At 35.0% G+C, this 17,210-nt stretch overlaps 1 long non-coding RNA gene across 1 annotated transcript; it reads left to right on the top strand.

Moving 5' to 3' along the window:
• Nucleotides 1–10,861: 10,861 nt before the first annotated feature.
• LOC134806274 (uncharacterized) lies at nucleotides 10,862–14,266 on the top strand. Its single transcript, XR_010146495.1, has 2 exons — nucleotides 10,862–11,061; nucleotides 14,073–14,266. It is a non-coding gene; the product is annotated as an uncharacterized LOC134806274 (long non-coding RNA).
• Nucleotides 14,267–17,210: the final 2,944 nt, after the last annotated feature.

Raw genomic sequence — 17,210 nt, 5'->3', positions numbered from 1 at the left:
GACTTATCTGAACTTGCTTCTGAAAGGGTACAAAAAGTGCGGAATACAGTCTCTATAAAACAAAGCTGATGTTTGAGCAAAGTAAAGGAGGAAGAAAAAGTTAGGTAAGAATAGGCAACCAAACTCACGTGCACAAGACAGTTAAAATAAAGTGATTAAAACAAAGTGGCTCCACTGTGTTTATTGCGAAAGTTTCCTTTTTATTAGACGTTTAAAAGTTGGTGGAAAGTAAGAAAACACCGTAACTTGTAACGAAGTAAACTTGCGAGGTAGCGCAATGAAAAATTGTGATCCCAGTATAAAACAGAAACAAAAACAGGTTTTTAAGTAACGATATGACTTCAATACACATTGATTTGTGTGAGGCGAAGATATTTATTATTGCTGCCAAGTCTCATAATATATGAAAGGATAAATTTGATTGTGATCCCAACGAACTAAAAACAAAATACTCCTTTTTTTAAGCAACTATATAACTTAAATACCAGTGTTGGCCATAATGCAATTAATTTGTAATTGCATTACGCATTAAATTACATTTAATGCAATTACTTGTAATGCATTACGCTCGTAATTGAATTAAATTTAATTTGAATTACCTGGTAATTTTTAATTGAAATTACATTAATTCGTAATAGACTATTTATTACTTACACAAACAGGATCAAATTTACCCACGTGGAATGGTATTGAAAGTTTTGAGGACAAGTTCCTTAAAATTGAGTTGCAAAATTAAAACACAAACCCACACACAAGTATAGCATGCTATATAAAAACAATGAAAATGTTTTACTAAGTGAGTGTAATTTGTAATGCATGAAGTAATTAGCATTAAGAATTATAATTACAAAATGTAATTTCTAATTGCATTGCGAATTACATTTTGTAATGCAGTGAAATTTTAATGCAATTAGAAATTACATTTCCGTAATTTCAATTCATAACTCAAATTACATTTTGTAATTGCAATTCATAATTCGTAATGGAATTACTTTTTGCCCAACACTGTTAAATATACATTGATTTGTGCGAGTCGAAGATATTTATACTTGCTGTAGGTATTTATAGCTCTAAAAGATTTTTATGACAGTATGAAGTTACAGTGATATTGAATATATTGATATTGATATCACTGTAACTACATACAGTCGTAAAAAATGTTTATGTAAAACACTTTGATTAATTAAAGAAATCGTTTTTTGCATACTATTTATTAAACAACAACAGGTTTACAGTTCTTTTTAGTTCTTTTATACGTAGGTAGGTACATGTATGTAGGTAGGTACCTATAAAGGTAGGTAACATTAATATGCTAGCTAAAAATCATGACCTGAGTAATGGCATTGTGCAACTTGTCCAAGTCTACAAACTACCTCAGAATGGTCAAACACACAATGATTTTCGTTCTTTTTAAGGCCCACTTGCACCATTCCATTAACCCGGGGTTAACCGGTTAAACTAGGAGTTACCATGGTTATCAGTACAATTTGACACTGGGTTAACGGTTTAACCGGTTAACCCTGGGTTAGTGGGATGGTGCAAGTGACGCTAAGAGTATTAAAGACGAAACTGCCCATGGCCATTTATTTCCGTTTATTAGTACTCCGTTTTCTAAACATCGTATTTTTAGAGCACCATACAAAACTTTGTTCACGGTGTATTTTAAATTAGCTCAAAGCAACCGACGTTATTTCGTTTCACGCAAGCTGCGATCTAATTGACAGGCTGATTCCGAAGAATGTCGAGACTAGTCGAGAGTCGACGAGGGGCGCCCCACGACGTGATCAATCGCTTCGCCGGCGGCCGACAGTACGACTTGCGATGCACTTCAGACAGACTTTGATGTTCTCAATAATGATTAAGCTACCCATTATTTGTAATTTTGTTACTCGCCTTCTGACACAGTTTTATGGCGTATTTTTTGATGCGTGCATGTTTATGTCGCACAAAGATATAAATTGCAATAAAATTACACGCTCAGGAAATAACTATGCGGAAACTAAAAAAAATATTTCAATGATAATATTTTAATGCGCGTTACTTCAAGTAAAAACACTACTAAGATGAACGTACTGGTGCTCGACGCGGTCCCACTACATGTCAGCTTGAAACTTAAATCATTGTCAATAGAAGTGACAGCAAGGTGTCATGTATTGGGCATTAGCATGTCGAACACTAGTACGTTTACCTTATATAAATTAGAAACTAAAATAAATGTTACGAACTTACGAAAGACTCCTTATCCAATCTACCACATATGGAGTCTTTGTTCGATCTGAGTTTTTTCTACGAAAAAAATGACGCATAGCTCAGCTCCTCGCTGACCAATACTGGAAACGTTGGGTCAGCAAGGTTCTGCCTGTCTTTGGTGCTACAAAAGAAATAGCAAGCAGAGCTGAGGCTTTTGCTAGTGGGAGACCTCGTACTCGTACTTATTGTTCGTTTTTTTTAGCATTAGAAATAAGGTAAACAATCTTAATGTGTCTTTTAATTGAAAAACACATTTTAAAAATAAGTTACGGCAAATATGTAACAATTATGAATCTAATACGATCATTTATATTCTTCTGCTTTCATAAGTAATAGTTACTGATTTTTAAAAAGCTTTTTTCAATTAAAAGACATGTCAAGATCGCTTACCTTCTCTCAAGTTCTTTCTAATGCTAAAAAAAACGAACTATAGAGCCAGACGGAATGTGTGGCGCAGGGACCAAATACAAGAAGTTACACCAGGAAGAGTTTCAAGATAAGCGGATCCGAATGGTGAGGATAACACGGGAATTCCAACCACATCCACCACATACGTCACATGTCTTTATACTTTCTTTTGTGCACCTTAAAGGTTCAAAATTCGGACTTTTACCAGTGTTTTAGCTCCCAGCCGTTACAATATGTAAAAAATGCATGCTTCCTAAGGAAAGGTACTTAATTTAACCAAAAAGGTTATTGAAAGCAACTTCAATATTCTAGGTTCTTCAATAGATATACTTACCTTTTGTTTAATAAGTGTCATGTGTTCCTATATATCCGGCGGTCTCTAGGGACCTACAATGGACCCGCAATGTCTATAAATCTCAATTTAAATTCGTATTTTATTGTCCTTGCATACGAGTATATAAAAGAAGGTATTTGGGATCGTGAAGGCTAGCACAATTTGACCCGGGGTTTGTTGGGTCGGCATTGTACTTAAGTGGTACATTGGAAGTTATTTTACAGATATTACAACAAATACCTAAAGGTATTTTTTTATAGACTAGGCATGTTTATTATTATTAATTTTATTCGCAAACAGTTTGATTTTTTTTTTCATTTGTTGTCATTTTCTCTTAAAACTTCGGGACTCAAGCAAAGTCCAGACTTAGTGTACATCAAAACGTTATTTCTTCATGATAATACTTTGAAGTAGAGATGCCACGAATATTCGGCAAATATTCGGTATTCGGCCTATTCGGCCATTTTGCTGAATATTCGGCATTCGGCCGTATGTTGCCTACTATTCGGCCGAATACCGAATATCTGTTGCACCTACCTAAAAAGAAAAAATATACAAAAAAATAACCAAAAACTAGGTAGGTATATTTAGTATTTAAAATGTATTCTTGGAAAGTAGTTAAATACGAAGGCACGTTTATGAGCATTTGTTGATTACAATATATTTTATTTTTATCATGGGTCTGATTTGATTGACTCTAACTACATACATTCAGTAATTCTGTTCAACATAAAAATATATCTTAGCAAACGTTGTGCTTTGATGGCGAACAGTTTTCATATTAATTGTGACTAAAAACTGTTCGCATGTCATGCCGAATATTCGGTCGCCGAATATTAGGTATTCGGCCGAGAGAGGGGCCGAATATTCGGTATTCGACCAAATTCACTATTCGGGGCATACTTTAAAGTGTTTTATGTATCACATCGGGTACACATAACTCAAAAGTTTTTCAAACATTTCAAAATACAGAGCTTCGGTTGTGGTTTGAAGTGACTAAGTTGCAGAGATCGTTCACAACTTCCACAGCCAAGCGAATATTATCTGCAAGCATCATCATCATCATCTCAGCCGAAAAACGTCCACTGCTGGACAAAGGACTCCCCCAAGGATCTCCACAACGAACGGTCATTCGCTGCCCCCAACCAACGGTTTCCCCGCGACTTAAACAGATCGTCGGTCCATCTAGTCTGGGTCTGGGGTCTATCTGCAATATCTGTTCAGATTTAACAAGCTTACTTAGAAAAGTAAAACCTTATGTTGTCTACTATTTACTTCTACATAATAAGAGAGGTCTTTACTTATTTTTTATCTATAAGTACCTACACTAAGCTGAATTCAGTTTCAACAAAAAATTCTTACAAGAAAGCGCACTTCATTCCCTCAAATATGCTCGATCTTTCAATGGAGGCACTCGTTCCATTCGGCTTCAGCACATTGATAATTCAGAGCAAAATCTTTTATGGGTGAATGCTTGTTATCGAGTAGAACAGTCTGATTTTTGAATTAAAGCGTAATTGAATATTTGTAACAGTTCTTTGTTAATGAAAAATGTTTATTTTATAACAATGAAAAAAGCCTTAGGTATTTGACTCAAGGCGGTAACGGCGCTATGGGTTTCCCATAGTGATGTACCGACTACTCATTTGGCCGACTAGCGGACTAGCCGACTAATCGGCGCTCGGATGGCCGATTAGTCAGCCGACTAGTCGGCTAGTCGGCCAGATCATTAGGTTGGTCTAAGTTCGGTTCAAATGGACTAAAAAACAATCGTTTTACTCTTTTCGTCGCGCTATTTATCATATAGTAGAGTAAGAAATTAAATAATAGTAGTTTATGTGACTGCTACATAACGAAAGGCATTAAAACACGAGTGTTTCAATGCCTAATTATGTACAGTTACATACACTGCTTTATCTACACACATATTATAAACTTTCTATGATAATATATAATATGTTTACTAACCTCATATTACAGAGGCGACATTGGGGCACTTTGCTCTCTGGCGGAACTCGCGGATATGAGGTGGCGTCTCCGAAACATCTTTATCTATAAAAACTTTTGTTATAGTTATTTTAAAAACAATAAAACAAATTATTTTTTACTTACAAACTAATTAAAAGATAAACTGTATGTCAAATGGCGGCAAATGAAAACTTTTTTCACATTGCCATATCGCTCGATACCAACTAACATGCGAGATTTGTCAATATTGTATGCAATTGTCATTTGATTTCGAATAAAACGTCATTTCGACTGATATTAGAACAGGGGTCAAATCAAATTGCTTTTTTTTCAGTCATGTTCGAAATTTGAATGCATTACCAAATCAATTTTGATATAGGATTTATAGCTATTACAACATTTTCACAGATAAGAAATTCGCTGTAACAAAACAGTTTATCGTAATGTGGGCCATTATTTACGGATTTTGAAGGCATCATAGAGGGTTTATGATATATGTGTGTAGATAAAATAAATAAAATTATCCTAAGGCTATCTCATAACAATCGGACATAAGAATGCGACCACACGGTCAATAATTCCGACAAAAGTTTTCGTAAGCACGCTAAATAGGAATTTGGGTAAAATAGGTGAAAAGCTTATAAAAACAAGTGCTGTTTATTTCTTCTTGCCCTAATCGGCCATTTTTGCCGACTAGTCGCCGACTAATCGCCGACTACAAATGAGGCCGGATAGTCGGCTTTCCCGACTAGTCGGCTTTCCCGACTAGTCGGCGACTAGTCGGTACATCCCTAGTTTCCGATAGTGATTTGCCAAATGCTGCTGGCCGCATTACCGGTGGAAATGCCAATATTCTTGATATTATAATACTTTAAGGGCCGACAACGCTACATAATATTCTGAAAATGGCATTGAAAAAAATCTGAGTAGGCTTAAACCCTTTTTCCGAAGTAAGAAGGATCGTGCAAACACCTAGAAAACGTTAGAAAAAAATTGCAAGTTTGTTGGATTAAATAAAACGTTGCGAAGCTGCTCCAAAGATGGCGCCAATTTTTTGCGATAGTAGCAGCATATAAAAGTCCGTGCAGTCAATTTTACCACGTTTAATTGAATACGGCCAACTTTTTAAAGTTTTTCTAGAAATTGCACCATGGGCATAATATTTTAGTTATCTAACAAATGAATGTTGTTTTTAATCGTATCATAGCTTTTATGATTGGAATTTATTTTAAGTTTCTATCATAATACCTAAGTCACAATACATAATTAGGAGACTAACATCTACGCCACGGTTCCTCAGATAGACTTTCATTATAATAAATACCTATAAGTAGTATATAAATAAATAGTTTTACATTCACGTGTAACTTATTAGTTGATAACATGAACATTTTCACGAACATCAATCACCTAACTAACTTCCGGTTACAAACTAAGTATTATATTGTTAGGATCTTCCACATTGGTTATCCAGTTACCGTACTGTTGGTAATGTAAAGTCATATCCGACCAAGTTGTTTATGGTAACATGAGTCCCTATCGCACCAAGGGAGCGATTCGTTGCGAACTTATCCCTCCACCGTATCATTTCTCCAACAAGTTGACCTTAAGGAGGGCGATATTGATCTCAAGCCGATGGTAGAAGTCTGAAGTTAAATTGGATTTGTACACTATTATCCTTAGTTGCGATACAAGCTAATAATGACTGTGTTCATTTAAAGTTTTGTTGTTTTGCAAAGTTGCAAGGCTCCCATACAACAAACGTGACTTTTTTGCCGTTTTTTGCGTAATTGTACGGAACCCTTCGTGCGCGAGTCCGATTCGCACTTGGCCGGTTTTTTTAATTTGATAATATGGCTGACTATGCCTAATTTTAGCTGTAGTTACGTCATGGTTACGTCACACTGGTATAAAGAGTCAAAATTAAATAGCCTCCATTTCAATGAGAGCTGATTTGTGAATCTTATATGTTTGTACCTACATATTGCTTGTTTTGCGTGAATGTGGTAATAGGACTTACAGCAACACGAGGAGTAAATAATTTTACATTTTTCCGACATGTAAATACTCAGAATAATAGGTGAAGAATAGAAACAGGGCAAAAATGCTTCGCAAACATCACACGTCCTTAACTTTTTACGAATTACAATATAATGTGTCGAAAAGGGATGTACATATAATATATGTTTGTTATTCATTTATGTAGGGTATCACAAGCTTTACCACGTACCATGTAGGAGATCCGACGAAATACGTAGAGACGGTGGCGGGCCAAAGGTGGATAGACATGGCGAAGGATAGGGCAACCTGGATTTCTTTGGAGGAAGATTTTACCCGAAGGGGGTCCACACAGATGATCAAATATTAATAATAATAATGAAATTATTACATGCCGTTGACAAATTTAAATTATGTAATTATTCAAATTTATTAATCTATCCATGATTTTAATTGTACGTCTTATGAATTATATTCTTTCTAAATTACTGTATTGATGACTACTATCAGCAAGTATTCCATCTGTATGGAATTAATAAAGCTTAATTCATTCAGTCTTCTTGAGCTTACCGTGGGACTTAGTCAATTTGTGTAAGAATGTCCCTATAATATTTATTTATTGATTTATTTATTTATTTATTCATTCATTTATGAGGTTCCTACCGACTTTCATATTGATTGTCACTGATGAATATTTTGTTGTGGCCTATAAATGTATTTATTTATTTTATGCACAGCTTTAAGGGTGCCTACGTAATCTCGCATAAAGGGAGTCGTATAAAATTTATTTGGGCAAAATAAGTGCCACCTCGATTCTCATGAAATGAGGCTGACATTAAAATATTCACCACCAAATCCCCGCGTTTGTGTGTGAGAGAAAAATCAGCATATTTTTGGGGCAATACGGGCTATAATTTATCGGAGGTCAGGTCGGCCAACCGGCCGCGGGCGGTTAACTGGGTTAGTTTGGTTTCAGATTGACTTATCAATGGAATACGAACGGACACTTTTAAGTGTGTATTTTTTGCCTTTTTACACAGCTTTGTACAATGTAGTTTATAGATTGATAAAATAAAATTATAGGTTAACTGGAAGAGATCCCTTAAAGAGATAATGTTGCCTTTGTACTTTCAATTATACCTATGCCTGCTTTTTTCGTGAGTATAATTATTTATTACCTGCTTAAATACAACTTATTTATTTAAAATATGTTTCTCAAACATGCTCTTGTAATACGAACACGAGAAGTGCTCTTTTTTATCTTTTCTAATTTAATTGACATGACGAATAAAGATCTCATAATTAATCTAATTTTACAAAGCTTTTATTTAGTTTCTCATGTCCCATTGTCTGTCGGTGTGTCTCTGAAATCAAACTTGCAATTTAAATTTGAAGCACTTTCTGGTTTCCAATGAAGTTGAAAATTTGTACACATTATGTAAGTTGTGTGACAATGCAATTTTATGGTGCCATTGAGCTGATCTGACGATGGAGACAGGAGGTAGCCATTGAAACTCTGTGATAAAACAACGCAACCTAATTGTGTTTGGGGTTGTTAGAATTGCCTCGATACGTATTAGTTGCCTGTGGAAAGTAAAGTAGGTATGTACTTACCTACCCATATAGTCAGCAATAAAAACTTTTATCAAAAATGAAATTTGTGTCAAAAAACTTATACATCTTTATTTAGACTGCGCAGTGTAAACATATTACACCCATACGTATGACATTAAATATATATTCCATACATATGTATGCACTTGTTTATGTTTTATTATTATGAAATTCGTCGCAATATTTGCGATTCTTAAGTTATCAATAAGGCTAAAGATAAACAAAGGTAATGAGAACGATCTCATTGTCGTACTTCTTACGTTATCAAACAATATCCTCAATATGATTCCCATTTAAACACTAATAGAGTAAATTACGCGTCACCTTTTCCTCTCATTATCAATAGCGGTCTCGGGACTTCCCTCCGTAGGTAAACATAATAGGTACTATCTTTCTATTGCGAAGTTATAATAAGTTGAATTTTATACCTACATTGCTGTTCTGCTTTAATGTAATTATGAACATTCACTTTGGTTTACCGGCAATGTATTAAGAGGCATAGATAATTTTCGAGCGTTCTTTAATTATACCCAAGTTTTGGTACTATTTGCGACACACATTTGAAGATGTATAAATTCATAAGTGGGACCTGTAGGTAGACAGCAGATAGCAGACGACATTTGCGATGAAAACGTATTTGGTATTCCTTGGTTTACTCCTGGTGGGCGTGGTTGGCTCTTTTGCTGAAGGGAACCATGGTATGTAACATTTTTTTTTTACAAACAGTGATATTAAAAGAGAAGTAAAAACAGTTGAAATACAAGTAAATGACACTGTACCTACTGCGTACAATATTTTGTGGTCAATGGATAGTCAAACTTGAACTTTTGACAATCAAAATTACAGCAGAATTTACGGATAATTTAGACACCTTATAAAATCAATAAATCTAAACGATACATTAGGTAGGTACCTTTAATATGAACTTTGTTTGTTACGACTGTTGTGTTCGCAAACAAGTCAAAATTCCAATATTATTTTGTTTTCATTTAGATTCAATGGTATGACATACTCACATGGCAGACTTTAATTTATAATTTTATTTTAAGCACAGTGTCTTCGCTACGTTGTAAAAAAGATAACCGATGCAGTCCAGTTTAGATTTTTAATATATTCAACATTTATTGATATGCATTTGCTTTTACCGGTCACGGATTTTATGCGTTAAGTATAGCTTGAGTAGATAATATTGTCTCCTGAAAATTATTCCACGTTTGTTGCAGAATCTTCACATTATCTTGAAAAACGCCAAATAAAAACAACAATCCACGTCAAACCACCGCCAGGATGCGTGTTCTACGAGTGTATCGCAAGCTGCAAGAAACGGGGCTACAAGAACGGCGGTTACTGCACCATTAACGGGTGTCAATGTTTGGGTCGTTCATCTAATATACTTGGTTAAATAATTAAGAAGATTGGTTTGGTTTCATTTGTGACTATCATGTTATTTTGTAAGTACCTATCTACCTATCTATCTATCAGCCAGAGTAACTCACATGTTCTTAAGTTTTTTTTGCCAATAACTTCGCCTAGTAACTTATTTTAGGGACAACATAAATACAAGCATAACTGACATGAAAGTTACAATGTAAGATAATAAAGATATTTATTGTTAACGCATTCACTGCCAGGGGGCGTGGCCTAGGAACAAACTTGTATGACGGTGGACGCACATGTGCGTCGGGGGCAGTGAATGTGTTAAGGAAGGCTAAACGGGGTTGAAAGTTAATACAAGGAACCACACACACAACAGTCTTAACTGACATTTATTTCCATGTTGATTGGCAAAATATGTCAATTACAGAAACGATTAGCGTTCCAAACACAATTTAATTTTGATAATCGTTAAGCTATACTTGGCTATACATGTTGTTATAATGAGACATGAAATTGTGTACCTGTCTAGCTGATGTTGATATTTTGGCTGGCAAGTTTGGATTTTTACGCTATTATTAATGACGTCACTTACATAATTATTCCTCTAAGGCCGAGTAGGTACCTACCCGCTTGTTGAATTAAAGGAATTGCGAAAAACATATCTAGAGATGTGAGCAATTAAGGTTCATATTAGATACTTTTATTAACTCTAATTAATTACCTAACCATTCAATCTCTAACGCAAAAATACTGCAGCGAAATTGCTATACAAAATTTTAAATGTCTGTACCTACATGAAAAATTTTGACAAATATGGAGACTGTATAATTATAGGCATATTAAGGCAAATAATACTTAATTAGGACCTACACGAAAAATACACATTGGTTATCGCAAGATTTGCAAGCAACTCGCTAATTGTGTCCATGTATTCAATAAACGTTTGGAGTTATTAATGCATTTAAAGGCAAATGCAGTTCTATATGAAGTTAGAATAATTCTCACCGTTACCAAGTACTTAAGAGTCATGAAAAGTGTACACGTATTCACATTGGCTGTAATGCTGCTATATTTTTGTATTAGGACTTCAACTGCATATTATATACTGAATGGTATGTAATTTACATTATAACTATATTTTGTAATAGAAATACTTCAATTTCAAAGTCCCGAATAGTGTAATAAGTGTTAGTTTAAGTGTAAGTTACCTATACACCTGAATTAAAGTGTTAGATTAGATCCTCTACTGCAATTCTACCTAAGTAGCAGCATTAAAACGAGGTCTTAAAAATTTAATAAGGTTATTATAGTAGTTACTGGGAACCATGCATGTCTGTCCATCCTATTATATATGTAGGTACTTCATTTATTAATACTTCCCCACCTTTCGTCCGCATAATCCTTCTTGCAAGCTCCGTCCCTTTAATACCCTTATTTAACCACCCAAGGAAATGAACCTAGGGATAAAAAAAAACATTATATCTTAAAAATATTTGTATGCTAAATACATGCATTTCTACTAATTAAGCCGTATTTTTGTGTCAACAAATATCTAAACAACCCTATTTTGTGAACCAATTCTTGTGAAATTTTATGAAGACGTTTGACAGTAAAGTTGGTACCTATGTGTTTTTTTTCCAAATCATTTTTTTTACATTCATGTAAAATATTATTGGTACCTAAAAGTAATATAATTAGGATTTCACATTATTCCAGCGCCTGCACATCGTATAGAAAAACGCGATGTCTCAAATTGCGATGCCCATGATTGTGCCAGAGAATGCAAGTTGCACGGATACATGTTTAACAACATCGGCATTTGTACAAAACAAGGCTGTATATGTGTTTAAACTACTGATAAAACGAATATAATTTTTACGGGTATGGATTTTAAGCTCTTCTTCCTAATCCAAGAGTTAATATATAGTAGAAAAGGTGTTAAATTAAAGAAACGAATTTTCGAATTGCAAAAAGATAACGTTTATGTGAAGTACATGTCGATTTATAACCGCCTATACTACCTGCTCTAGTTGTCAAAAGTTAACGTTTGACAATTCAGTGCAGTCTGTTACTTTTTTAACCCTTAAACAGGCCTGACGTATTTTTTACTTTTAATTACTAATTCGGGTAGCTAATAGCGTTAAAAGAAAATGAATTTCTTGTTTTATTTTTATTATCATTAATTCAATAAAAAAACCCCGGTGGTTTTTATATGGCCACTGCCTTGTTAGCTATAGATAGTAGTTTTAAGGGTAAGTCATGTGCATGTCACATTTTTACTTGCGTCACAAAATACACTAACTGCCAGCACTTGCTTGGCTCACGCGGATGTCGTGGCTCGTAAAACTAACCGTTGAATAAATATTTAATTTAAAAACCAAAGGAAAATATGTTACTTTTGTACTATGAGGGTTCACTCATAGTCATAAATCTTACCCTTAAATGACATGTAAACTCTTTGCAGGGTAGTGGCCACTTAGGTACCACTAGAACGTGCCCAAAACGGGCAGAGGGTTCATACGAACCACAAACTTTTAGAGCGAATATTTTATCAGAAAACAATAACTAAGGTAAATTATGACTTACTACACATATATTATCTAATAATCTACAAAAAAATACAACAAAAAATACTTACAGGACTTTTTTTCGGCGTAGCGTACTTTTATAGCGAGAAAATCGTACAAAAACTGCCATTTGTTGTCAATTTGAACTTGACAACTAAAATGTCAAAGAAATTTGTTTAGACACCTCTCATTTTTTTTCGTTCGGAAATCACCCACTTTATAGACTTTACGGCAATGACATTTAGTGGTCGTTGTATTTATTCTGCTCGTCAAAAAAAAATCAATTAACCCTTAAACAGGTTGTGTATCTATAGGTACCACATAGCAAATGAAGGTATTACAGTTGCCTGCAATTATATGTTACACAACGAAGGCCGCAAAAATATCTGACACAATCTTATTTGTAGAGCCATAAGAGCGTGTCACATATTATTGCGGCCTTCGAAGAGTAACATATTGCAGGTACACTCAGTAGGTACCTACTGCCGACGTGGGCGACGGCACTATCAATTTCATTGATAAAATGAATAACCAATTGAACGTTCTAATTGCGACAATAAAACAACAACGACAACAGTCATCATCCCAATGTCACCCTAAGATACAACGTATTATGTCGCTGACATTATTATCTTCGTCATGTCAGCTAACAAAACGGCTGCATGATCAATTTTATTCTTAAAAACTGTGTACAACATGAAAGAGAATTACTCAAACGTAGGTGACACCATGTACATATAATAAAGTATTTATTTACGCAATAATCAACAATCTTTCATTTTAACAAGAAATACTTGCTTAGCTACCAATTTTAAATCCCTACAAATTTTATTAATAATTCAGTTCTATCCTTATCTTGTGACGGAAAAAGTTGGATAAGATAGAGACCCTCGTCACGGGATGTTAATTAAATAAATGAATATGAATGTGAGGGGAGAAATAAAGACCCTGGTTCCAGTAAAAAAAAATGCACCAGAAATAATCCAGGAAATAGGTATTTTACCCTACCGTTTTTATAAGACCATAAAATATTGTATACCTATGTAATGCACCCCCCGAGAATAGATATGGATAGCTGAACACCCCTGCTAATAAATTTCTATGCAGGGGGGTCAGTTATCTCTGCAGCTGACTGTACATGAATATGAGAAAACTTGTAAACCTTTCACTAAGATTCGTAGTTCTCAACCTATACAGTTTTATAAGCTCCCTGTTCTGTACAGTGATTCTTTTACTTTTTTACTTTCTAAAGTCCCTTATTAGTACATGCCTAGGCCCAGCTAAGTATTAGCTACATTTCTTTCATAATGCTTTTTAAAGTGTTCATGAGTCTGGATCGTAAAAGATTGTAGCAAATACGCCCCGAAGCGCTTCCCCCATACCTCTGAAACTACTGTCTAAAATATTTAAAAATGAAATAGTTCTCTACCTATGCCTTACAAGAAAACCTGTAAGTACATATATAAAATGAGCAAAAATATTTTTTTTCTTAAAACTTACGCTTTAAGCATATTTCATCATAGTTACCATAATAACATTTTGTTACATTGTTCCAGAATACCCACGTCTTGCAAAACGTAACCGAATAATACCAATACGAGTATATTACTCGTATTTGATCATGAGAACAGAACCTATAAAACCTCCAAATTACTACGGGTGCTCATTTTACAACGTGATGATGTGCTTCGGACGATAGAGCAATTGGAAATATACTAGCATTAACGTATAAGTAAACTTTTACTGAGTTTCAATGTGATTTAATTATTTAAAAATACGAATTTTATTTTTTAACAAGCAGAAACGTCTGCTAACGATGCTACTAAGCTTAGAATAAATTTAAAAGTGGCAAAATTACTGTCTCGCGTAAGACTTGAACTCACGGCCACTGGATCGATACTCCAGCGCTCTGCCAAATGAGCCACCAAGACCTCATCCATAGCCAGCAAATCTTTCCACCATATTACGGGTCCAGGGGACCCTAGCGACATCTACCTTAAGAGTGTTACACTTCTTAAACGGCTACCGGAGTTCCAAGTTACATTGGAAATTCACCAGTTACGATTAAAAGTTGGTATCCAAAGGTTATCTCGAAGAGATCGCTCAGTCTTATAAGACTGCATGTTGTTTACTCGGAATCATATTTTACATATTGTATTCTGTATTTATCGATATACATAATTATGTATAATCGGAAGTCGATAAACGAGAAGTCCCTATGACAGATCAAAAATGCTACGAGAATTCCGGGCTCTGGTTATTAATAACCACAAATGTATCAAAAAGGAATGAAAATGCAGATTACCATCAGTTCATTTGTGTATTCTATGTAGTAAGTTAATAGACAAAATTTCAGAATATGAGGTACCTAAACTAATTCAGAAAATCATCCAGAATACCGCAAGAGCTAGTTTTCTCAATAAAGCAAAAAACATATCTAATTACATGTATAAGAAATAAATCCATATTAGTAATTTAATAAAACAAAAAATACTCTGCTCATACGTTTGACCTAGTCACATTTGGGTATTATTCTACGACATTTCAGGATACATCTTAATTTTATATCTCATTTTAACATGCGTAAATAATATGAATAGGTCCAAAAAAGTATGTACCTATGCTTAAATGGAGTTCATCCCACTTATGTATATATATCGCTACACGTGACGGTAACGAAATCGGTAACGGCATCCTTTGAAAGGGACGTCATTCTGAATCCCTAACAACGTTTGTCCTAAAGTCACTTGCGCTAACTGGTTTGTCGTAATGGGCACATGCCCTAACGATTAATTGTCATAACGCTTATTTTCCATAATGTAAGGTTCTGAAAAATGGTTAGGTTTTAGAACTTGCTGCCATAAAAGTAGGTTAGGTTAGGGTTCGCTCGCAAAAAAGAATATATGCTTAATAACATTAGGATAGGTTATGTTAGGTTAGGGAAAACAAAATTAGGGTTTTTAGTGTTAGGACAACTGATCATTATGACAAACAATATTAGGGAATGCAAAGATAGGAGAAAAGACTTTAGGGATTCAGATATAGATCCCTTTGAAAGTGTACCTAGTTTTGGTAGCGGTACCATTTTTTTACCAAAGTTCTGGTTCTGCCTAATGTTTCAATAAGCTAATGCTTAATGTGCGCAAAATACGCAAGTTGTTTAAGAATGCAAAGCAAAACAAGGGTAGATAAGGTCAGAATCTTTTTGCAAGGATAAAAATCTAGGCATTAATTCGGAACGCCGTTATAAGTAGGGCAAGTATAAGCGTTACCTTAATTTCAGTTTATTTCATTTGATGGCAGCTTGTAACAACTCACTGGTGAGTTATCACAACGAAATGCTTCAGTAGACCTAATATATAGCAGGTTTTCTAACACCATTTCTTGAAGAACTAGAACTTATTTGCAATCATCTTTATCGGGTCAAATAAGGATTACAGTTGAATATTTTTTTTTAAGTTTATTGTGGTTTAAAGTTGTTTTAACCTGAGACTGGTAATCGTAAAACATATTTACGTCACTTTGTACACTAACAACTAGTAGTACACGTTAGCAAGTAATACTTGGACGCAATTATACGAAATATTTATAGGTTACCTCATTCCGAAACGAACGTTTGGCAAACGAATATGGATGAAAACGAGCTCGTTCCACACGCAGATAACAAACGGTATCGCAAAGAAATATTACGCCAATATCACAGGAAGCATTATCCCGGACGAAAAGCAGGGGGCAGACGAAACGAATCGCGTAAAATGTAGCCCGTGTGTTTATAACTGTAAATTACGCAAGAATTTGAGCTGTGTAGTCATAACGAAAAGGTTCATTTTGGTATGTGTTTGCCATCGATTTCGGTAGTTAACGCGTATCACGCATTCGGATTGCCATCTCCACCCAGGTGGAAGCGTGATCGATTGCCTTTTTGTCGCGTCGCTCCGCGCCGATATTACGGGAAACATTTCTTTGGTTCTCTCCGCGCCCTATGCCTCTCGACGCCGGAATTACGATTGACAAATTACGACGCGAGCAACCGTGGCGTGTGACGTGTCTAAATATACCTAAACATTGATTGTTTCAACGTTTTGACGTTTCACTATTCAAGATTGAAGATTAGGTATTTATAGAACTTATTTTTTAAGGTACTGTTCTGATCACAGTATTTCTGAAACTGCATTACTGCTGCATTTGGTGATATCACAGTTCACAAGCGTATGTACCTAACTGAATACTGAAGGGGTGACGCTGCTATGGCCGTAATCCGAATATCCAGAGTATATATAAGAGTTTACATACATAAGAGTTTCTTAAAGATGATGGTTATGAAACATCTCCAGTCAATAGTTGAAAACGCAATGGGCCCCACGTGCAAGGCCCAGAAATCTGCTGAAACGCAAAACGGCGATGAGGTCGGTGTTACCAGGGTTGCCTCCAACTGTTTTCCGGTAAATTATTACCGTCCATCCATTTCTGGAGTCCAATTCGAACTTACAATTTGGTATTAAAATGATGAAATTTTGATATCATTCGCGCATTTCGCTCGTACATGTATTGGCGCCAGGAGAGACACGGGCGAATTACAACAAAATGACATCATTTTGACATCAAAATGTAGGTCAGATTTGGCCTCGTTTCATTCTAAATGCTATACCTACCATAAAATAGTAAAATATAAAAAATTATATTTGGACTGCTGA

The sequence above is a fragment of the Cydia splendana genome, chromosome 3, assembly GCF_910591565.1.
Source record: "Cydia splendana chromosome 3, ilCydSple1.2, whole genome shotgun sequence".
NCBI lineage: Eukaryota > Metazoa > Arthropoda > Insecta > Lepidoptera > Tortricidae > Cydia > Cydia splendana.
This window is presented reverse-complemented; position numbering and strand designations above follow the sequence as displayed.